General features: G+C 38.5%; 1 non-coding gene across 1 annotated transcript; it reads left to right on the top strand.

Moving 5' to 3' along the window:
* Window positions 1-4,047: 4,047 nt before the first annotated feature.
* Window positions 4,048-4,151, top strand: LOC112713897 (small nucleolar RNA R71). Its single transcript, XR_003158857.1, has one exon. It is a non-coding gene; the product is annotated as a small nucleolar RNA R71 (small nucleolar RNA).
* The last annotated feature ends 20,258 nt before the right edge of the window (window positions 4,152-24,409 follow it).

Below are 24,409 nucleotides of genomic sequence, written 5' to 3'. Positions count from 1 at the left end.
TAGAAAACATGACTAGAGAAGAATAGAGTGATTACCCTATACACTAGAGATTAGAGCGTACATACATTATCAGTGAGGGTTCAATGCTTGAATTTTCATGTTTCCAGCCTTCATAAGCTATCTTCTTGCACTTTTATTGGTTTTATTATATGATGACAGAATTAGTGGAATTTGATTTGTAATTGTTTTGAAGGGCTTATTTACTTTTGATCAAGTGGATAATAATCATATAATTGCATTTATTTATGTATGTAGGATTGCATTGCATTTCATGAATTTCTGCATGTTCATACTTATTTCCTTGTCTCCTTCAATTTAGCATGAGGACATGCTAATGTTTAAGTGTGGGGAGGTTGATAAACCACTATTTTATAGTTTATATTGTGTTTAATTGTGTGGTTTTGTCGTGATCCTTACCCACTTATTCATCAATTTAGCATGCATTTAGATTTCCTTCCTGAATTTATTACATGTTTGAAAATTGCTTCCCAGAGACTTTAATTATTTAATTTTAATTCTCCTTTATTCCATTCGATGCCGTAATCTGTGTGTCAAGCGTTTCAGGATTTATAGGGCATGAATGAGATGGAGATTGGAAAGGAAGCTAGCAAAAATGGAAGGAACACAAGAGTTTGAGGAGATAACCAGCAAAAAGTGACGCGGTCGCACGGCTCACGCGACCGCGCGAAGGAGCGCAAATCGCAGTGACGCGGCCGCATGGCTTGCGCGGCCGCGCGGATTGGAAAGCACAAGCAACGCGGTAGCGTGGATGACGTGAACGCGTGAAGAGGAAAAGCGCCAGCGACGCGTCCGCATGGACGACGCGATCGCGTGACATGCACGATCTGCATAAACTGCAGAATCTGAAACCAGCGATTTTGGACCCTATTTTGGCCCAGTTTTCGGCCCGGAACAACAGACCAGAGTCAGAGAATATGCAGAAACAACAAAGAAGACATTCATGGAGTAGTTTTAGATCTAGCTTTTGACTCTCTTAGGTTTTTTTCTCTCTAGTTTTAAGAATTTTAATTTTCAATTGATCTTAGCATTGGAAAATTGAGAAGAGTTATTTTCCTCATCAAGACTTCATCACTCTAGTTTGTTCTCTTAACTTGGTTTTATTCTTCCATGTTCTTTGTTATGTTCAATTTTGTCATTCAGATATTTTTATGATTAATTAATGCAAGGATTATTTCTTTTTAATTTAAATTCCATTCCAATAATCATGTCTTCTTTCAATTCCCTTTCATGTGCCATGGATTCTTTATTTACAATGCGTGAGTAGTTTCATTACTTGATGGGGAGTTGATTAAAAGGAACTCTTGAGTTGGAAGGATTGAAAGAAAAATTTGTAATTGGGTTAAATGTTGGATTGCTATCCTGTCACCGACGCCAATCCCTTTGAACTAAGTGGGTTGCAACTTGTGAACAGATCTGGCATTTCTACTTGTTTGACTTTCTCTTACCTAGTAAGGGATAACCAAACAGAACAACTATTAATTATAAATTAATCTTACAATCACACCATCAATGATAGAAATTCTAACCAATCAATTCCCAGTCAAGGCCTCTTATTTTTATTATTTAAAATTCCTCAATTTAAATCCCAATTTACTTAGCTCAACTCTTTTTGGAATATCTGATTAATAAAACAGCACATTTTTCTGCAACTCGTTGGGAGACGACCTGGAACTTAAAACTCCCAGTAATTTTAATTTAAACTTTCAGTGACATATTTCTAAATTGATAGGCAAATTTTCGGTGAGTTAAGAACTATACTTGCAACGTAACCATTTTAATAAATTTTTAATTCACCAGCTTCTGCACTCCATCAGGGACTCTAGCAAAGCTGAGTCACAGTCTGAAAAGGTTCACCCAGTTATATGTCTGTGGCATGTATGTATCCGGTGGTAATACTGGAAGACAGAGTGCTTTGGGCCACAGCCAAGACTCATAAAGTAGTTATGTTCAAGAATCATCATACTTAACTAGGAGAATCAATAACACTATCTGGATTCTGAGTTCCTATAGAAGCCTATCATTCTGAATTTCAAAAGATAAAGTGAGATGTCAAAACTGTTCAGAGACAAAAAGCTAAAAGCCCCGCTCATCTAATTAATACTGATCTTCATAAATGTTTTTGGAATTCATTACATATTCTCTTCTTTTTATCTTATTTGATCTTCAGTTGCTTGGGGACAAGCAACAATTTAAGTTTGGTGTTGTGATGAGCAAATAATTTATACTCCTTTTGGCATTGTTTTTAGTATGTTTTTAGTATGTTTTAGTTAGTTTTTATTATATTTTTATTAGTTTTTAGTTAAAATTCACTATTCTGGACTTTACTATGAGTTTTTGTTTTTTTCTGTGATTTCAGGTATTTTCTGGCTGAAATTGAGGGACTTGAGCAAAAATCTGATTCAGAGGCTGAAAAGGACTGCAGATGCTGTTGGATTCTGACCTCCCTGCACTCGAAGTGAATTTTCTGGAGCTACAGAAGCCCAATTGGCGCGCTCTCAACTGCGTTGAAAAGTAGACATCCTGGGCTTTCCAGCAATGTATAATAGTCCATACTTTGCCCGAGATTTGATGGCCCAAACAGGCGTTCCATGTCAGCTCAAGAATTCTGGCGTAAAACGCCAGAACTGGCACAGGAATGGGAGTTAAACGCCCAAACTGGCACAAAAGCTGGAATTTAACTCCAAGAAGAGTCTCTACACGAAAATGCTTCAATGCTCAGCCCAAGCACACACCAAGTGGGCCCGGAAGTAGATTTTTATGTCATTTACTCATCTTTGTAAACCCTAAGCTACTAATTCTCTACAAATAGGACCTTTTGCTATCGTATTAGACATCTTGGTAGCTATCTTGAGTAGTCTTATGCTATCTTAGATCATGGGGGCTGGCCTCTCGGCCATGCCTAGACCTTGTTCTTATGTATTTTCAACGGTGGAGTTTCTACACACCATAGATTAAGGTGTGGAGCTCTGCTGTACCTCGAGTATTAATGAAATTACTATTGTTCTTCTATTCAATTCAGCTTATTCTTGTTCTAAGATATCACTTGTTCCTCAACTTGATGAATGTGATGATCCATGACACTCATCATCATTCTCACCTATGAACGTGTGCTTGACAACCACCTCCGTTCTACCTTAGATTGAGTGGATATCTCTTGGGTTCCTTAATCAGAATCTTCGTGGTATAAGCTAGAATTGATGGCGGAATTCAAGAGAATCTGGAAGGTCTAAACCTTGTCTGTGGTATTCTGAGTAGGATTCAAGGATTGAATGACTGTGACGAGCTTCAAACTCGCGATTGTAGGGCGTTAGTGACAGACGCAAAAGAATCACTGGAATCTATTCCGACATGATCGAGAACCGATAGCTGAATAGCCGTGCTGTGACATAGTGCGTTGAACATTTTCACTGAGAGGACGGGACTGTAGCCATTGACAACGGTGATGCCCAACATACAGCTTGCCATGGAAAGGAGTAAGAAGGATTGGATGAAGACAGTAGGAAAGCAGAGAGACGGAAGGGACAAAACATCTCCATACGTTTATCTGAAATTCTCACCAATGAATTACGTAAGTATCTCTATCTTTATTTTATGCTTTATTCATAAATCATTCATAACCATTTGAATCTGCCTGACTAAGATTTACAAGATGACCATAGCTTGCTTCATACCAAAAATCTCCGTGGGATCGACCCTTACTCGCGTAAGGTTTATTACTTGGACGACCCAGTGCACTTGCTGGTTAGTTGTGCGAAGTTGTGATAAAGAGTTGAGATTGCAATTGTGCGTACCATGTTGATGGCGCCATTGATGATCATAATTTCGTGCACCAGCGTCCCATTATTCACGGAATTCCTCTCAGAAGTGTACATGAATTGGTTATTTGCAACCATTTCAATAAGTTCCTGAGCTTCTGTAGGCATTTTCTTTAGGTGAATGGATCCACCTGCAGAATGATCCAGCGACATCTTAGAGAACTCAGACAGACCATAATAGAATATATCTATCATGGTCCACTCTGAAAACATGTCAGAAGGACACTTTTTGGTCATCTGCTTGTATCTTTCCCAAGCTTCATAGAGGGATTCACCATCTTTTTGCTTGAAGGTCTAAACATCCACTCTAAGCTTGCTCAGCTTTTGAGGAGGAATGAATTTAACCAAGAAGGCCGTGACCAATTTATCCCAAGAGTCCAGGCTATCCTTAGGTTGTGAGTCCAACCATGTTCTAGCTCTGTCTCTTACAGCAAAAGGGAAAAGCATGAGCCTGTAGACTTCAGGATCTACTCCATTAGTCTTAACAGTCTCACAGATCTGCAAGAGCTCAGTTAAAAAATGGTAGGGATCTTCTGATGGAAGTCCATGAAACTTGCAGTTTTGTTATATTAGAGCAACTAGTTGAGGTTTCAGCTCAAAATTGTTTGCTCCAATGGCAGGATTTGAGATGCTTCTTCCATCAAACTTGGAAGTAGGTGTAGTATAATCACCAAGCATCCTCCTTACATTATTGTTGTTGGGTTCGGCTGCCATATCCTTTTCTTGTTCAAAAATTTCAGTAAGGTTGTCTCTGGATTGTTGTAATTTAGCTTCTCTTAGTTTCCTCTTCAGAGTCCTTTCAGGTTCAGGATCAGCTTCAACAAGAATGCCTTTTTCCTTGTTCCTGCTCATATGAGAAAGAAGAGAACAGAAAAGGAAGAGGAATCCTCTAAATCACAGTATAGAGATTCCTTTATGTTAGTAGAAGAAGAAAGGAATAGAAGAAGGAGAAGAGTTAAGAATCCAAACACAAGGGTGAAGATAGGTTCAGATTCTTGAGATGAAGAGAAATGTTAGTAAATAAATAAATAAATAGAAGAAGATGAGAGGGGGAGAATTTCGAAAATAAATTTCGAAAAAGAGTTAATGATTTTAGAAAATTACAGGGAAATAAAATTAAAATAAAAATTTAAAACAATTAATTCATTAAAAAAAGAAATTTTAAAAAGGAAGGAGAAATTTTCGAAAATTAGAGAGGAAAAAGTAGTTAGGTGGTTTTGAAAAAGATAAGAAACAAACAAAAAGTCAATTAGTTAGTTGAAAAAGATTTGAAAATCAATTTTAAAAAGATAAGAAGATAAGACGTTAGAAAGGATATTTTGAAATCAAATTTTTGAAAGAGATATGATTTAAAAAGTTATGATAAAAAGATATGATTAAAAAGATATGGTTAAAAAAGATTTAATTTTTAAAATTAAAATTAATTACTTGACTAACAAGAAACTAAAAGATATGATTCTAGAATTTAAAGATTGAACCTTTCTTAACAATAAAGTAACAAACTTCAAATTTTTGAATCAATCACATTACTTGTTAGTTAAGTTTTGGAAATTTAAAATAAAATAAGAAAAAGATTTTGAAAAATAGTTTTGAATTTTCGAAAATCATAAGATAAAAGTAAAAGAGATTTGATTTTTGAAAAAGATTTTGAAAACATAAGATTTTTAAAATTAAAAATTTGACTTGACTTATAAGAACTAACTAATTTTAAAAATTTTTGACTAAGTCAACTCAAATTTTCAAAATTTTGATAGAAAAAAGGAAAAGATATATTTTTTTATTTTTTTAAATTTTTAATGATGAGAGAGAAAAACACAAATATGACCCAAAACATGAAAATTTTGGATCAAACACATAATGCATGCAAGAACACTATGAATGTCAAGATGAACACCAAGAACACTTTGAAGATCAAGATGAACATCAAGACTTATTTTTGAAAAATTTTCAAGAAAAGAAAACATGCAAGACACCAAACTTAGAAATCTTTAATGCTTGGACTCTAACAAACAAAAAATGCATATGAAAAACAAGAAAAGACACAAAACAAGAAAATTCAAAGATCAAACAATAAGACATACCAAGAACAACTCGAAGATCATGAAGAACATATGCATGAATTTTCGAAAAATGCATAAATTTTAAAAACATGTAATTGACACCAAACTTAAAATTGACTCTAGACTCAAACAAGAAAATCACAAAATATTTTTTATTTTTATGATTTTATAATTTTTTTGGATTTTTGTATATTTTTTTCGAAAATATATAGGAAAAATAAAATAAGAAAGTCAAAATTTTTAATAAGAATTCCAGGAATCTTTCAATTTTAGTCTAAACTCCGGTCCAGAAATTGGACATGGCTTAATAGCCAGCCAAGCTTTAGCATACATAGTTCAAGCACGTGAAGAGGAAGCCTCAGTTCAAAAGAATATAGACATGGCTTTACAGCCAACCAGGCTACAACATGCTTCATGAAACACTAGAATTCATTCTTAAAAATTTAGAATAATTTTTTCGAAAACAGAAGTAAAATTTTTTGAAAGATTTTTGAAAAATTTTTGAAAATAAAACAAAAAAAAAATTACCTAATCTGAGCAACAAGATGAACCGTCAGTTGTCCAAACTCGAACAATCCCCGGCAATGGCGCCAAAAACTTGGTGCACAAATTTGTGATCTCTAATAATGGCATTCAACTTGGTATGCGCGTTTATAACTCAGCACTTTCTTCACAACCTCGCACAACTAACCAGCAAGTGCACTGGGTCATCCAAGTAATACCTTACGTGAGTAAGGGTCGATCCCACGGAGATTGTTGGTATGAAGCAAGCTATGGTCATCTTGAAATTCTCAGTTAGGTGGATAATATATGGTTATGGAGTTTTCGAATAATAATAATAAATAAACAAAAAATAAAGATATAAATACTTATGTAAATCATTGATGGGAATTTCAAATAGGCGTATGAAGATGCTGTGCTCCTTCTGAATCTCTGCTTTCCTACTACCTTCATCCAATTCTTCTTACTCCTTTCCATGGCAAGCTGTATGTAGGGCATCACCGTTGTCAATGGCTACATCCCATCCTCTCAGTGAAAAAGGCCTAAATGCTCTGTCACAGCACGGCTAATCATCTGTCGGTTCTCGATCAAGCCGGAATAGAATCCATTGATTCTTTTGCGTTTGTCATCACGCCCAACAATCGCGAGTTTGAAGCTCGTCACAGTCATTCAATCCCTGAATCCTACACGGAATACCACAAACAAGGTTTAGACTTTTCGAACTCTCATGAATGCCGCCATCAATTCTAGCTTATACCACGAAGATTCTGATTAAGGAATCTAAGAGAAATGCGTTCGGTCTAAGGTAGAATGGAAGTGGTTGTCAGTCACGCGTTCATATGTGAGAATGATGATGAGTGTCACGGATCATCACATTCGTCATGGTGAAGTGCAACGAATATCTTAGAACAGGAATAAACTGAATTGAATAGAAAATAGTAGTAATTGCATTAAAACTCGACGTACAGCAGAGCTCCACACCCTTAATCTATGGTGTGTAGAAACTCCACCGTTGAAAATACATAAGTGATGGTCCAGGCATGGCCGAATGGCCAGCCCCCAAAATGTGATAAGAATTCAAAAATAGGGAGAAGGACCTGGTCTAAGGACTAGGCGTCAAAAGATATGGTCAAAGACCACTAATACAATAATAAAATGTCCTATTTAAACTAGACTAGCTACTAAGGTTTACAAAAGTAAGTAATTGATACAGAAATCCACTTCCAGGGCCCACTTGGTGTGTGCTTGGGCTGAGCTTGAGCTTTACACGTGCAGAGACTTCTCTTGGAGTTGAACGCCAAGTTGTAACGTGTTTTTGGCGTTCAACTCTGGTTCGTGATGTGTTTTTGGCGTTTGACTCCAGAATGCAGCATGGAACTGGCGTTGAGTGCCAGTTTGCGTCGGCTAATCTCGAATAAAGTATGGACTATTATATATTGCTGGAAAGCTATGGATGTCTACTTTCCAACACCGTTGAGAGCGCGCCATTTGGAATTCTGTAGCTCCGGAAAATCTATTTCGAGTGCAGGGAGGTCAGAATCCAACAGCATCAGCAGTCCTTTGTCAACCTTCTTATCAGAGTTTTGCTCAGGTCCCTCAATTTCAGCCAGAAAATACCTAAAATCATAGAAAAACACACAAACTTATAGTAAGGTCCAAAAATGTAAATTTAGCATAAAAACTAATGAAAACATTCCTAAAATTAGCTAGATCCTACTAAAAACTACCTAAAAATAATGCCAAAAAGCGTATAAATTATCTGCTCATCAGTGGGGATTCTTTCCAAACAAATCCCACTCTTCACTCACACATATCCCAGTGATACCATGGCTAACCCAAGAGGGTAATGCAAAGCCATAACTCTAAGAAGTGGGAAGGTTGTAGAGGAAGTAGCCCCGAGCAAAGATAATCATGAAGAGGTTGCATCAAAACATGGAAAAGAGGACGAAGAGGAGATCCCAACTTCACCCCTTCCAAAACCAGTTTTGAAGCCTTATATACCAAAGGCACCATACCCTCAACGATTGAGAAAGGATGGGAAGGATGGCCAGTTCTCTAAGTTCCTAGAGATCTTCAAGAAGCTCCAAATCAATATACCATTTGCTGAGGCATTAGAGCAAATGCCACTCTATGCCAAGTTCTTGAAGGAGCTCATAACCAAGAAGAGGAACTGGGAAGCAAAAGAAATCATAGTGTTGACTGAGGAGTGCAGCGCCATGATACAAAAGAAGTTACCTCAAAAGCTGAAAGATCCAGGGAGTTTTCAAATCCCATGCATCATAGGGGACATCACTATTGAGAAAGCTTTGTGTGATTTGGGAGCTAGTATAAATCTCATGTCCCTAACCATGATGAGAATGATGAAGATTGAGGAAGCCAAGCCAACAAGAATGACACTCCAATTGGCTAACAGAACATTCAAGTTTTCACATGGGGTGGTGGAAGATTTACTAGTGAAAGTAGGGGAGTTCCTTTTCCCTGCTTATTTTGTTGTGCTAGACATGGAGGAAGAGGCCAACACGTCAATTATCCTGGGAAGACCATTTCTAGCTACTGATGGAGCCATCATTGATGTACAAAAAGGAAAACTAGTCTTGAGATTGCATGAAGAAAAAATGGTCTTCAACGTCTTCAAAGCAATGAGCTACCCCAAGGAATCTATAGGAGAATGCATGATGGTAGATACCATGGAACAGATAGTTTAAGAAGTTATGGGGGAAGAACAATGTGAAGAAAACATTGAGCTAGAACAAGCAACCTTGAGAAGCTCAATCATGCCAACTACCACAGACAACAAAAATGCAGATGCACCAAAATTGGAGTTGAAAACCTTACCTCCCAGCTTGAAGTATACATACCTGGGCACTAATCACACTTACCCAATGATCATAAATTCAAGTCTGAGCAAGGAGCAAGAGGAGAAACTTATCCAAGTGCTGAGACAACATAAGGATGCCATAGGCTGGACACTTTCAGATTTAAAGGGGATCAGCCCTTCAATGTGCATGCATAAAATTTTACTTGAAGAGGATGCTAAACCCTCAAGACAGCAACAAATGAGACTAAACCCAACTATGAATGAAGTAGTTCAGAAAGAAGTTCTAAAATTGTGGCAAGCAGGGTGGTGCACGAATTTTAATCCGTACAACTATCCAGCAAGTGCACTGGGTCGTCCAAGTAATACCTTACGTGAGTAAGGGTCGATCCCACGGAGATTATTGGTTTGAAGCAATCTATGTTTATTTTATTAATCCTAGTCAGGATACCAATAAGATTAATTGGATTTAATGATAAGAAGTCAAAGTATTTGGAATAAGGAATTGTTACTTTATTAATGGAGAATATGTTGGGGTTTTGGAGATGCCTTGTCCTCTGAACTTCAACTCTTCCTTGAAATCCTTTTCCCACATGCAAGATTCCTTCCATGGCAAGCTCTATGTAGGGTGTCACCGTTGTCAATGGCTACTTCCCATCCTCTCAGTGAAAACGTTCCTATGCTCTGTCACAGCACGGCTAATCATCTGTCGGTTCTCAATCAGGTTGGAATAGAATCCATTGATTCTTTTGCGTCTGTCACTAACGCCCAGCCTTCAGGAGTTTGAAGCTCGTCACAGTCATTCAATCCCAGAATCCTACTCGGAATACCACAGACAAGGTTTAGACTTTCCGGATTCTCATGAATGCCGCCATCAATCCGGCTTATACCACGAAGATTCTGATTAAGGAATCTAAGAGATACTCATTTAATCTGATGTAGAACGGAGGTGGTTGTCAGGCACACGTTCATGGATTGAAGAAGGTGATGATTGTCACGGATCATCACCTTCTCCATAATTAAGCGCGAATGAACATCTTAGATAAGAACAAGCGTGTTTGAATGGAAAACAAAGGAACTGTATTAATTCATCGAGACGCCGCAGAGCTCCTCACCCCCAACAATGGAGTTTAGAGACTCATGCCATCAAAAAGTATGTAATTCAGATCTGAAAATGTCATGAGGTACAAGATAAATCTCTAAAAGTTGTTTAAATAGTAAACTAGTAACCTAGGTTTACAGAATATGAGTAAACTAAGATAATTAGTGCAGAAATCCACTTCTGGGGCCCACTTGGTGTGTGCTGGGGCTGAGACTAAAGCTATCCACGAGTTGAGGCCTTTCTTGGAGTTGAACTCCAAGTTATAACGTGTTTTGGGCGTTCAACTCCGGATCATGACGTTTTTCTGGCGTTTAACTCCAGACAGCAGCATGTACTTGGCGTTCAACGCCAAGTTACGTCATCTATCTTCACGCAAAGTATGGACTATTATATATTGCTGGAAAGCCCTGGATGTCTACTTTCCAACACCGTTGAGAACGCGCCAATTGGACTCCTGTAGCTCCAAAAAATTCATTCCGAGTGCAGGGAGGTCAGGATCCAACAGCATCAGCAGTCCTTTTTCAGCCTAACTCAGATTTTTGTTCAGCTCCCTCAATTTCAGCCAGAAAATACCTGAAATCACAAAAAAACACACAAACTCATAGTAAAGTCCAGAAATATAATTTTTGCCTAAAAACTAATAATATTCTACTAAAAATTAATTAAAACATACTAAAATCTACATGAAATTACCTCCCAAAAAGCGTATAAAATATCCGCTCATCACAACACCAAACTTAAACTGTTGCTTGTCCTCAAGCAACTAGATAAATAAAATAGGTTTTAACAGAAATTAAGAAGTAATAATATTTTAGAGTTTTCAATGAAGCTTAGATTCTTATTAGATGAGCGGGGCTTGTAGCTTTTGGTTTCTGAACAGTTTTGGCATCTCCCTTTATCCTTTGAATTTCAGAATGATTGGCATCCATAGGAACTCAGAATTCAGATAGTATTATTGATTCTCCTAGTGTAGTATGTTGATTCTTGAACATAGTTATTTTATGAGTCTTGGCCGTGGCCCTAAGCACTTTGTTTTCCAGTATTACCACCAGATACATAAGTGCCACAGACACATGACTAGGTGAACCTTTTCAGATTGTGACTCAGCTTTGCTAGAGTCCCCAGTCAGAGGTGTCCAGAGCTCTTGAGCACACTCTTTTTGCCTTGGATCACGACTTTAACCACTCAGTCTCAAGTTTGTAACTTGGACCTGCATACCACAAGCACATGGTTAGGGACAGCTTGGTTTAGCTGCTTAGGCCTGGAACTATTTCCTTAGACCCTCCTATCCACTGATGCTCAAAGCCTTGGATCCTTTTTCACCCTTGCCTTTTGGTTTTAAGGGCTGTTTGGCTTTTATTCCTTTTGATTCAAAATATATATATATATATATATATATATATATATATATATATATATATATTTTGACTGCTTTCTCTTGCTTCAAGAATCAATGCTCATGATTTTTCATATCATCAATAATATTTTTCGTGTTCCTCATTCTTTCAGGAGCCAATATTCATCAAATTCAAAGTACAAGTTATGCACTGTTCAAGCATTCATTCAGAGAACAAAAAGTATTGCCACCACACATAGTTAATTATAATTTTTATTATTAAGAACTCGAAAAATATAGATTACTTCTTTATTCTAAAAAAAATCTACTACTTTATTCATGACTGATGATGATGAGAAAAATAAATTATAGCTTAATTGGAAATAAAATCAAAATAGATATACTAATTACTACTACTACTACCACTATATATCTCCTAAGGTAAATTTCCATAATAACACTATCACAGAGTTAAAGCAAAAAATTGGAACTCAACAACTTGTTGTTTTGAGGAGTAGATGTTCCTCTAGTCTGTGGGGTGTTTTTCAAGGATTAATTTTTGGCGCTTCAACTCCCTTAGACCACGCCCTTGCTCTTCCTGTTCCTTAAGCAGTTTGCAAAGCATGCTACTTTGATTGCTCTGTTCTTCCCTTATTTAGTCCATAGCTTCTTGCAATTTGGAAATAGAAGCCTCAAGATGTCCCCAATATTCGAATTGAGGAAGTTCTGGGAGGGCTTCCTGTGCTCTCCTCTTGGCTGAATCATCTTGTTGCTGTTGTCTGACTATTGATATTCCAGTGATTGGCCTCTCAACTGGGATATACTCTGTTATTCCCATCTTCACTCCGGCATCTTTGTAGAGCATTGAAATTAAGCTTGGATAGGCCAGTCTGGCGTCCTTGGAATTCTTGTTTGCTATTTTGTATAGCTCACATGAGATCAGTTGATGGACTTCTACTTTTTTTCCCAACATGATGCAGTGAATCATTACTGCTCTTTTAATGGTAACTTCAGAACGGTTGCTGGTGGGCAATATGGAACGCCCTATGAAATCTAGCCAACCTCTGGCTACTGGTTTTAGATCTTCTCTTTTGAGTTGATTTGGGATGCCAGTCGTGCTGGTGGTCCACCTGGCTTCAGGGATGCATATATCCTCTAGAATCTTGTCCAGACCTTTATTTACCCTCATCATTCTCCTATTAAAGGAGTCTGGGTCATCTTTCAGTTGAGGAAGCTTAAATATCTCCCTGATCTTGTCAGGATGGGTATGAATAATCTTCCCTCTGACTAAGGTCCGATGGTCATAGAGAGCAGCTCCAATTATTCTTTGCCTGTCTGTCTGCCATAGATTAGCATAGAACTCCTGAACCATGTTCCTTCCCACTTTCGTTTCAGGATTGGCCAGAATTTCCCAATTCCTGTTTTGAATTTGCTCTTGGATCTCTGGATATTCATCTTCTTTCAGATCAAATTTGACTTCCGGGATCACTGATCTGTGACTCATTATTTTGTAGTAGTGGTCTGAATGTTCTTTAGTTAAGAACTTCCCTTGATTCCAAAGTGGCTTTGGAGTGTTCTCTTTCTTGCCTCTTGGGGTGGGTTGTTTTCCCTTAGGAGCCATGATCTTAATGAGTATGTTTTTTTTTTTTGTGATCACGGATAAACACACCAAACTTAGAGGGGCGCCGAATTCAATATATAGGGAGGGGGGTGGGAAATAAGAAAAAGATAAGATAGAAGATATGATTTGTAAAAGATAGATATGATAAGAAAAAGATATAGTTTAAAAAGAGAAAGATCTGAATAATAATTAAAAGATAGATCTGAATTTTTAATTTTGAAAAAGATTTTTAAAAAGATAATTGAGTTTTGAAAACAAACTTAAAAGAGTTGAATTGGATTGGAAAACAATTTGTCTTTATGGATTAAGATATATTTGAAATTTTTGAAACGTGGATTTTAGAAATCATGATTTTTAGAAAACTAATTTGATATGAGGAATGACAATTTGAAATATGTTTATGCAAGAATTCATGAATTGAAACATAAAAATTTAGAAAATTTATAAAGAAAAACGAATTTTTACCTCCTCCCACCATCCTGGCGTTAAACGCCCAAACGATGCATGTTTTGGGCGTTTAACGCCCAAATGCTGCTTCTCCTGGGCGTTCAATGCCCAGCTGATGCTTCTTTCTGGCGTTGAACGCCAGGAAGTCCTTTGTCACTGGGCGTTTTTCTGAACGCCCAGGATGCTAACAATCTGGCGTTAAACGCCCAGAAGGTGCTTCTTTCTGGCGTTCAACGCCCAGAAGATGCTCCTTTCTGGCGTTTAACGCCCAGATGGCTACCCTTATTGGCGTTGAACGCCCAGTGGGTGCTTTTTTTGGGCGTTCAACGCCCAAAATGTTTCTTACTGGCTTTTTCACGCCAGTGAGCTTCCAAATTTCCCTGTAACTCTGTGAATTCAATCAATTGCTATTTTTACCCTTTGAAGATACTTGGACACATACCTGTAAAAAAAAAGAAATTTATTTAATTAGTAAATAAACCTTGTAAATGGCTGGGTTGCCTTCCAGCAAGCGCTTCTTTATTGTCTTTAGCTGGACTACCACTGAGCTCTAACCAAGTCTCAGTTTTGAGCATTCTTGCTCGAAGTTACTTTCAAGATAATGTTTAATTCTCTGTCCATTAACAATGAACTTTTTGTTAGAGTCATTATCCTGAAGCTCTACGTATCCATATGGTGATACACTTGTAATTACATATGGACCTCTCCACCGGGATTTTAATTTCCCGGGGAATAATTTGAGCCTAGAATTAAATAGCAGAACTTTCTGCCCCGGCTCAAAGACTCTGGATGACAATTTCTTATCATGCCATCTTTTTGCTTTCTCGTTGTAAATTTTTGCATTCTCGAAAGCATTGAGTCTAAATTCCTCTAGCTCATTTAGTTGGAGCAATCGTTTTTCTCCAGCTAACTTGGCATCAAGGTTTAGGAATCTAGTTGCCCAGTAGGCCTTGTGTTCCAGTTCCACTGGCAAGTGACATGCCTTTCCATACACAAGCTGGTATGGAGAGGTCCCTATAGGGGTCTTGAATGCTGTTCTGTATGCCCACAGAGCATCATCCAAGCTTCTTGCCCAATCCCTTCTACGGTTAATTACAGTCCGTTCCAGGATTCTTTTGAGTTCTCTATTTGAGACTTCAGCTTGTCCATTAGTTTGTGGGTGATATGGAGTAGCTACCCTGTGGCTAACTCCATAACGTACCAGAGCAGAGTAAAGCTGTTTATTGCAGAAATGAGTGCCCCCATCACTGATTAATACTCTAGGGATACCAAATCTGCTGAAGATGTGCTTCTGGAGGAATTTTAACACTGTTTTAGTGTCATTAGTGGGTGTTGCAATAGCCTCCACCCATTTGGATACATAATCCACTGCCACCAGAATATAAGTGTTTGAGTATGATGGTGGGAAAGGTCCCATGAAGTCAATGCCCCATACATCAAAAAACTCAATCTCCAAGATCCCTTGTTGAGGCATGGCATAACTGTGAGGTAGATTGCCTGATCTTTGGCAACTGTCACAATTAAGTACAAACGCTCGAGAATCTTTATAGAGAGTAGGCCAGTAGAAGCCACTTTGGAGGACTCTTGTGGCTGTTCGCTCACTTCCAAAATGTCCTCCATATTGTGATCCATGGCAATGCCAAAGGATTTTCTGCGCTTCTTCTTTAGGCACACATCTACGGATTACTCCGTCTGCACATCTCTTAAAGAGATATGGCTCATCCCAAAGATAATACTTTGCATCTGTGATCAGCTTCTTTGATTGCTGTCTACTGTACTCTTTGGGTATGAATCTCACTGCCTTGTAGTTTGCAATGTCTGCAAACCACGGCACTTCCTGGATGGCAAAGAGTTGCTCATCCGGAAAGGTTTCAGAGATCTCAGTGAGAGGGAGGGACGCCCCTTCCACTGGTTCTATTCGGGACAGGTGATCTGCTACTTGATTCTCTATCCCTTTTCTGTCTCTTATTTCTATATCAAACTCTTGCAGAAGCAACACCCATCTTATAAGTCTGGGTTTTGAATCCTGCTTTGTGAGTAGATATTTAAGAGCAGCATGATCAGTGTACACAATCACTTTTGATCCTACTAAATAGGATCTGAATTTGTCAATGGCGTAAACCACTGCAAGTAACTCTTTTTCTGTGGTTGTGTAATTCTTCTGTGCGTCATTTAGAACACGGCTGGCATAGTAAATGACGTGTAGAAGCTTGTCATGCCTTTGTCCCAACACTGCACCAATGGCATGGTCACTGGCATCACACATCAATTCAAATGGTAATGTCCAGTCTGGTGCAGAGATGATTGGTGCTGTAACCAATTTAGCTTTCAAAGTCTCAAATGCCTGCAGACACTCTTTATCAAATATAAATGGCGTGTCAGCAGCTAGCAGGTTGCTCAGAGGTTTGGCGATTTTTGAAAAATCCTTTATAAACCTCCTATAGAATCCTGCATGCCCCAGAAAGCTTCTGATTGCCTTAACATTGGCAGGTGGTGGTAATTTTTCAATTACTTCTACCTTGGCTTGATCCACCTCTATTCCCTTGTTCAAAATTTTGTGCCCAAGGACAATTCCTTCAGTCACCATAAAGTGACATTTTTCTCAGTTTAAAACCAGGTTAGTCTCTTGGCATCTCTTTAGAACAAGTGCTAAATGGTTAAGGCAGGAGCTGAATGAGTCTCCAAATACTGAAAAGTCATCCATGAAGACTTCCAGGAATTTTTCCACCATATCAGAGAAAATTGAGAGCATGCACCTCTGAAAAGTTGCAGGTGCATTGCACAGGCCAAATGGCATCCTTCTGTATGCAAATACTCCAGATGGGCAGGTGAATGCCGTTTTCTCCTGATCTTGGGGATCTACTGCAATTTGATTATAACCTGAATATCCATCTAGGAAGCAGTAGTATTCATGACCTGCTAGTCTTTCTAGCATTTGGTCTATGAATGGTAAAGGAAAATGATCCTTTCTGGTGGCTGTATTGAGCCTTCTATAATCAATACACATACGCCACCCTGTAACTGTTCTTGTAGGAACCAGTTCATTTTTTTCATTGTGAACCACTGTCATGCCTCCCTTTTTAGGGACGACTTGGACAGACCTTACCCAGGGGCTGTCAGAATAGGATAAATAATCCCAGCCTCTAGTAATTTAGTGACCTCCTTTTGCACCACTTCCTTCATGGCTGGGTTCAGCCGCCTTTGTGGTTGGACCACAGGCTTGGCGTCACCCTCCAATAGGATCTTGTGCATGCATCTGGCTGGACTAATGCCCTTAAGATCACTGATGGACCACCCAAGAGCTGTCTTGTGTGTCCTTAGCACTTGAATTAGTGCTTCCTCTTCCTGTGGCTCTAAGGTAGAGCTTATAATTACAGGAAAGGTATCACCTTCTCCCAGAAATGCATATTTCAGGGATGGTGGTAATGGTTTGAGTTCAGGTTTTGGAGGTTTCTCCTCTTCTTGAGGGATTTTCAGAGGTTCTATTATTTTCTCTGATTCCTCCAAATCAGGCTGAACATCTTTAAAGATGTCCTCTAGCTCTGATTCGAGACTCTCAGCCATATTGACCTCTCTTACCAGAGAGTCAATAATATCAACACTCATGCAGTCATTTGGGGTGTCTGGATGTTGCATGGCTTTAACAACATTCAACTTGAACTCCTCCTCATTGACTCTCAAAGTTACTTCCCCTTTTTGGACGTCAATGAGGGTTCGGCCAGTTGCTAGGAAAGGTCTTCCTAGAATGAGAGTTGCATTCTTGTGCTCCTCCATTTCCAGCACCACAAAGTCAGTAGGAAAGGCAAATGGCCCAACCTTGACAATCATGTCTTCAATCACGCCTGATGGGTATTTAATGGAGCCATCAGCAAGTTGAAGACATATCCTGGTTGGTTTGATTTCTTCAGTCAAACCAAGCTTTCTGATAGTAGATGCAGGTATTAGGTTGATACTTGCCCCAAGATCACATAAAGCTTGCTTGGTACAAGTACCCTCTAATGTGCATGGTATCATAAAGTTCCCAGGATCTTTAAGCTTCTCAGGTAAGCTTTTCAGAATGACTGCACTGCATTCTTCAGTTAGGTAAACTTTTTCAGTTTCCCTCCAATCCTTCTTATGACTTAAGATCTCTTTCATGAACTTAGCATAAGAGGGTATTTGCTCAAGTGCTTCTGCAAACGGAATCTTTATTTCAAGAGTCCTGAGATAGTCTGCAAAGCGGGCAAATTGCTTATCCTGTTCCGCTTGGCGGAGTTTTTGAGGATAAGGCATTTTGGCTTTGTATTCCTCAACCTTAGTTGCTGCAGGTTTATTACCTACAGAAGTGGGTTGGGAAGCCTTTTTAGAAAGGTTGTCATCAGCACTTGTATGTGACTGATCCCCCACTGGCATTTGAATGCCAGGGGTGGAAGCTGGAGTGGCGTTAGACGCCATCTCCCCATTTGTTACTGGCGTCTGAACGCCAGAACTATGTTCCCTTTAGGTGTTCAACGCCAGATTCATGCTTGTTTCTGGCGTTGAACGCCAGGAATGAGCATGGTCTGGGCGTTCAGCGCCAGCATTATTCCTTTCTGGGCTCTGATTGTCCTCCGAGGGGTTTTTAGTAGACATCTGTTCATTTCTTGGCTTCCTGCTGCTTTGAAGTGAGGTATTTAATGTTTTCCCACTTCTTAATTGAACTGCTTGGCATTCTTCTGCTATTTGTTTTGACAGTTGCCTTTCTGTTTGCTTTAATTGTACTTCCATATTCCTGTTAGCCATTCTTGTTTCCTGTAGTATTTCCTTGAATTCGGCTAGCTGCTTGGTTAGAAAGTCTAATTGCTGATTGAATTCATTGGCCTGCTCTACAGGACTGAGTTCATCAGTTACTGTTTTAGCTTCTTCTTTCATGGAAGATTCACTGCTTAGGTACAGATGTTGATCTCTGGCAACTGTATCAATAAGCTCTTGAGCTTCTTCAATTGTTTTTCTCATATGTATAGATCCACCAGCTGAGTGGTCTAGAGAAATCTGAGCTTTTTCTGTAAGCCCATAGTAGAAGATGTCTAATTGCACCCACTCTGAAAACATTTCAGAGGGGCATTTTCTTAGCATCTCTCTGTATCTCTCCCAGGCATCATAAAGGGATTCATTATCTCCTTGTTTGAAACCTTGGATGCCTAGCCTTAGCTGTGTCATCCGTTTTGGAGGGAAATAGTGATTCAGGAATTTTTCTGACAGCTGTTTCCATGTTTTTATGCTGTTCTTAGGCTGGTTATTTAACCACCTCTTAGCTTGATCTTTTACAGCAAATGGAAACAGTAATAATCTGTAGACATCCTGATCCACTTCCTTATCATGTACTGTGTCATCAATTTGCAAAAATTGTGCCAAAAATTCTGTAGGTTCTTCTTGTGGAAGACCGGAATACTGGCAGCTTTGCTGCACCATGATAATGAGCTGAGGATTCAACTCAAAGCTACTAACTCCAATGGAGGGTATACAGATACTACTTCCATATGAAGCAGTGGTGGGGTTAGCATATGACCCCAGAGTCCTCCTAGACTGTTCATTCCCACTTAATTCCATGATGGAATAAAAGAGATGATATGTATGTTGATATTATTTTATTTTAAAAAAATTAATTTTTTATAAAATAGAATAAAAACGAAACAAATAAAAGAAATTGAAAATATTTTGAAATTGAAATCTGAATTTTTATATAAAATTTTCGAAAAATGTAGTTCAAAATTAGTTAGAAAGTATATATTTTTTTTGAATTTTGAATTTTATGATGAAAGAGAAAAATATGCAAAAGACACAAGATTTAAAATTTTTAGATCCAATGTTCCTTATTTTCGAAAATTTTGGAGGGAAAACACCAAGGAACACCAAACTTAAAAATTTTAAGATCAAAACACAAGAAAGACTCAAGAACAAAAGAAAAAACACCAAACTTAAAATTTTTAGAAAACCAAGACAAATTTTCGAAAATTAGAGAAAAATTAACAAGAAAACACCAAACTTAGAGTTTGGCACAAGATTCAATAAAAGAAAAATTATTTTTGAAAAAGATTCCAAAGAAGATACCCAATTATGAAGAACAACTACTAAAGCTCCAGCCAATTGGGCAGTAACTTCAACGTTGATTTTAAAAATGTATTATATTTATGGATAAAAAATATAATTTTTGAAAATTGATATTTTGAAAAAGCACAAGAAAAACAAGAAAAGACACAAAACAAGAAAAATTAAAGATCAAACAAGGAAAATAAAAAAAGAACAAATTGAAGATCAAGGAAGAACAAAGACACTAATACGAAAATTTTAGAGAAAAATATAAAAGATGCAATTAACACCAAACTTAGAACAAGACACTAGACTCACGAAAAATTAACAATTAATAAAGAAAAATAATATTTTTGAAAAGAAATTTTTTAAAAGAAACTATCCTATCCGGATTTGATGACTCTATGACAATAAAAATAAATTATTCCTAATCTAAGAAATAAAATAAGCCTTCAATTATTCAAACTCAACAATCCCCGGCAACGGCGCCAAAAATTTTGTGCACGAATTTTAATCCGTACAACTATCCAGCAAGTGCACTGGGTCGTCCAAGTAATACCTAACGTGAGTAAGGGTCGATCCCACGGAGATTATTGGTTTGAAGCAATCTATGTTTATTTTATTAATCCTAGTCAGGATGCCAATAAGATTAATTGGATTTAATGATAAGAAGTCAAAGTATTTGGAATAAGGAATTGTTACTTTATTAATGGAGAATATGTTGGGGTTTTGGAGATGCCTTGTCCTCCGAACTTCACCTCTTCCTTGAAATCCTTTTCCCACACGCAAGATTCCTTCCATGGCAAGCTCTATGTAGGGTGTCACCGTTGTCAATGGCTACTTCCCATCCTCTCAGTGAAAATGTTCCTATGCTCTGTCACAGCACGGCTAATCATCTGTCGGTTCTCAATCAGGTTGGAATAGAATCCATTGATTCTTTTGCGTCTGTCACTAACGCCCAGCCTTCAGGAGTTTGAAGCTCGTCACAGTCATTCAATCCCAGAATCCTACTCAGAATACCACAGACAAGGTTTAGACTTTCCGGATTCTCATGAATGCCGCCATCAATCCGGCTTATACCACGAAGATTCTGATTAAGAAATCTAAGAGATACTCATTCAATCTGATGTAGAACGGAGGTGGTTGTCAGGCACACGTTCATGGATTGAGGAAGGTGATGATTGTCACGGATCATCACCTTCTCCATAATTAAGCGCGAATGAACATCTTAGATAAGAACAAGCGTGTTTGAATGGAAAACAAAGGAACTGTATTAATTCATCGAGACGCCACAGAGCTCCTCACCCCCAACAATGGAGTTTAGAGACTCATGCCGTCAAAAAGTATGTAATTCAGATCTGAAAATGTCATGAGGTACAAGATAAATCTCTTAATGTTGTTTAAATAGTAAACTAGTAACCTAGGTTTACAGAATATGAGTAAACTAAGATAATTGGTGCAGAAATCCACTTCTGGGGCCCACTTGGTGTGTGCTGGGGCTGAGACTAAAGCTATCCACGAGTTGAGGCCTTTCTTGGAGTTGAACTCCAAGTTATAACGTGTTTTGGGCGTTCAACTCCGGATCATGACGTTTTTCTGGCGTTTAACTCCAGACAGCAACATGTACTTGGCGTTCAACGCCAAGTTACGTTGTCTATCTTCGTGCAAAGTATGGACTATTATATATTGCTGGAAAACCCTGGATGTCTACTTTCCAACGCCGTTGAGAGCGCGCCAATTGGACTCCTGTAGCTCCAAAAAATCCATTCCGAGTGCAGGGAGGTCAGGATCCAACAACATCAGCAGTCCTTTTTCAGCCTAACTCAGATTTTTGCTCAGCTCCCTCAATTTCAGCCAGAAAATACCTGAAATCACAAAAAAACACACAAACTCATAGTAAAGTCCAGAAATATGATTTTTGCCTAAAAACTAATAATATTCTACTAAAAATTAATTAAAACATACTAAAATCTACATGAAATTACCCCCAAAAAGCGTATAAAATATCCGCTCATCACAGGGGTGATCTACCCCATCTCGGACAGCCCTTGGGTTAGCCCGGTGCAATTAGTCCCTAAGAAAGGGGGGATAACTGTGGTGGCAAATGAGAAGAATGAATTGATACCCATAAGAACGGTAACCAGATGGCGTACGTGCATTGACTACCGAAAACTTAATGAAGCCACCCGGAAAGATCACTTTCTCCTGCCCTTCATGGACCAGATGCTTGAAAGATTGGCAGGACATGGGTACTACTATTTTCTAGACGGGTATTAGGAAACAACCAGATTGTTGTAGACCCCAAGGATCAGGAAAAAACTTCATTTACTTGTCCATATGGAGTTTTTGCTTATAGGAGGATGCCCTTTGGATTGTGCAATGCACCTGCCACATTCCAAAGGTGCATGCTCTCCATTTTTTCAAATATGATGGAGAAGTTCATAGAAGTATTCTGATTGCCTATACCACCTTTCTCTTGTGCTAAAGAGGTGTCAAGAAACCAACCTTGTTCTAAACTGGGAGAAGTGCCATTTATGGTAACTAAAGGGGTGGTTCTTGGTCACAAGATTTCAAAAGATGGCATAGAAGTAGATAGAGAAAAAGTGGAAGTAATTGAAAGATTACCTCCACCTTGCAATGTCAAAGTAATCAGAAGTTTTTTAGGACATGCTGGGTTCTATAGGAGGTTTATTAAAGATTTTTCAAAAGATTGCAAAACCCTTTAGCAACCTACTTGTCTCAAATACTCCTTTTGTTTTTGATAGAGAATGCATGGTGGCCTTTGACAAACTTAAAAAGAGACTTTCCTCTGCACCTATTATAGCACCACCAAGTTGGGATCTTCCCTTTGAACTAATGTGTGATGCATCTGATTTTGCTGTTGGTGCCATCCTAGGACAGAGGAGAGACAAGCTAGTACATGTAATCTACTATGCTAGCTAAGTCCTTAATGAGAATCAAAGGAAGTATACCACCACAGAGAAAGAACTTTTAGCCATAGTTTTTGCTTTTGATAAGTTTAGATCATATCTTATTGGCTCAAAAGTAATTGTGTTCACTGATCATGCAGCAATCAAGTATTTGCTTACCAAACAAGAATACAAGCCCAGATTGATAAGGTGGATCCTACTACTCCAAGAATTCGATATTGAGATCAAAGATAGGAGAGGAGCAGAAAACAAAGTAGCTGACCACCTCTCAAGGATCCCACAAGAAGAAGAAATGCAGCAAGTTGCAGTAAATGAAAGCTTCCCTGATGAACAATTGATGATGATTCAAGTAGCCCCTTAGTTTGCAAATATAGCAAACTTCAAGGCCATTGGCGAGTTACCAACAAACATCAACAAGCACATGAGGAGAAAGCTAATCAAGGATGCCAAACACTACATCTGGGATGACCCCTATCTGTTCAAAAAGTGTGCTAATGGTGTCCTAAGAAGGTGTATATCCCATGAAGAAGGCCAAGAGGGGTTATGGCAATGCAATGGATCAGCATATAGAGGTCACTTTAGTGGAGAACGAACAGCAGCAAAGGTGCTCCAATCCGGATTTTACTGGCCAACTGTATTTAAGGATGCCAAAGAAATGGTGTCAAGGTGTGATGAATGTCAAAGGGCCGGCAATCTGTCCAAGAGAAATGAGATGCCATAGCAATACATATTAGAGCTAGAACTATTTGATGTATGGGGAATAGATTTCATGGGACCCTTCCAAACCTCCTACTCAAATAGCTACATATTAGTGGCTGTTGATTATGTTTCAAGATGGGTAGAGGCCATAGCTACTGCAACAAATGACAACAAGGTTGTGATAAGCTTCTTGAGAAGGAACATCTTCAGCAGATTTGGAGTTTCCAGAGCTCTTATTAGTGATGGGGGTCACACTTCTGCAACAAACAATTGGAAGCACTCCTTCTCAGTTATGGAGTAAAACATAAAGTGGCAACTCCATACCACCCACAGACCAACGGGCAAGCCGAGATCTCCAACAGAGAGCTGAAATGAATACTAGAAAAAACTGTTGGAAGTTCACAAAAGGACTGGTCTAGGAAGCTAGACGATGCTCTATGGGCCTACAGGACAGCATTCAAGACCCCATTGGGATGTCACCATACCAACTAGTATTTGGCAAGGCTTGCCACTTACCAGTTGAATTAGAGCACAGAGCTTTCTGGGCTCTAAAACTACTTAATTTTGATGAAAAGGCTGCTAGAGAAAGAGATTAATGCAACTCAATGAGCTGGAAGAGTTTAGAAATCAAGCATATGAGAATGCAAAAATCTACAAAGGAAACAAAAAAAGGTGGCATGACCAAAGAATAGCAAGAAGAGAGTTTATTGAAGGACAAAAACTGTTATTCTACAACTCAAGACTCAAGTTCTTCCCTGGGAAAATTAAGTCTCGATGGTAAGTACCTTTCACCATACTCAAGGTGTTTCCCTATGGTCATGTGGAGCTCATGGAAGACAAGACTCAGAGAACTTTCTCTGTCAATGGCCATAGACTCTAACACTACTTGGGAGGCTCATTGGAGGAGTAGAGAGTGAGCTACAAGCTCAACTAAAGATGGAGGAATGTCAAGCTAATGACAATAAAGAAGCGCTAGTTGGGAGGCACCCCAACACTTTATCCTTTTTTATTTAA

The sequence above is a fragment of the Arachis hypogaea genome, chromosome 9 (genome assembly GCF_003086295.3).
Source record: "Arachis hypogaea cultivar Tifrunner chromosome 9, arahy.Tifrunner.gnm2.J5K5, whole genome shotgun sequence".
Classification (NCBI taxonomy): domain Eukaryota; kingdom Viridiplantae; phylum Streptophyta; class Magnoliopsida; order Fabales; family Fabaceae; genus Arachis; species Arachis hypogaea.
The sequence above is the reverse complement of the archived record's forward strand: the minus strand, read 5'-3'. Positions and strand labels throughout refer to the sequence as shown.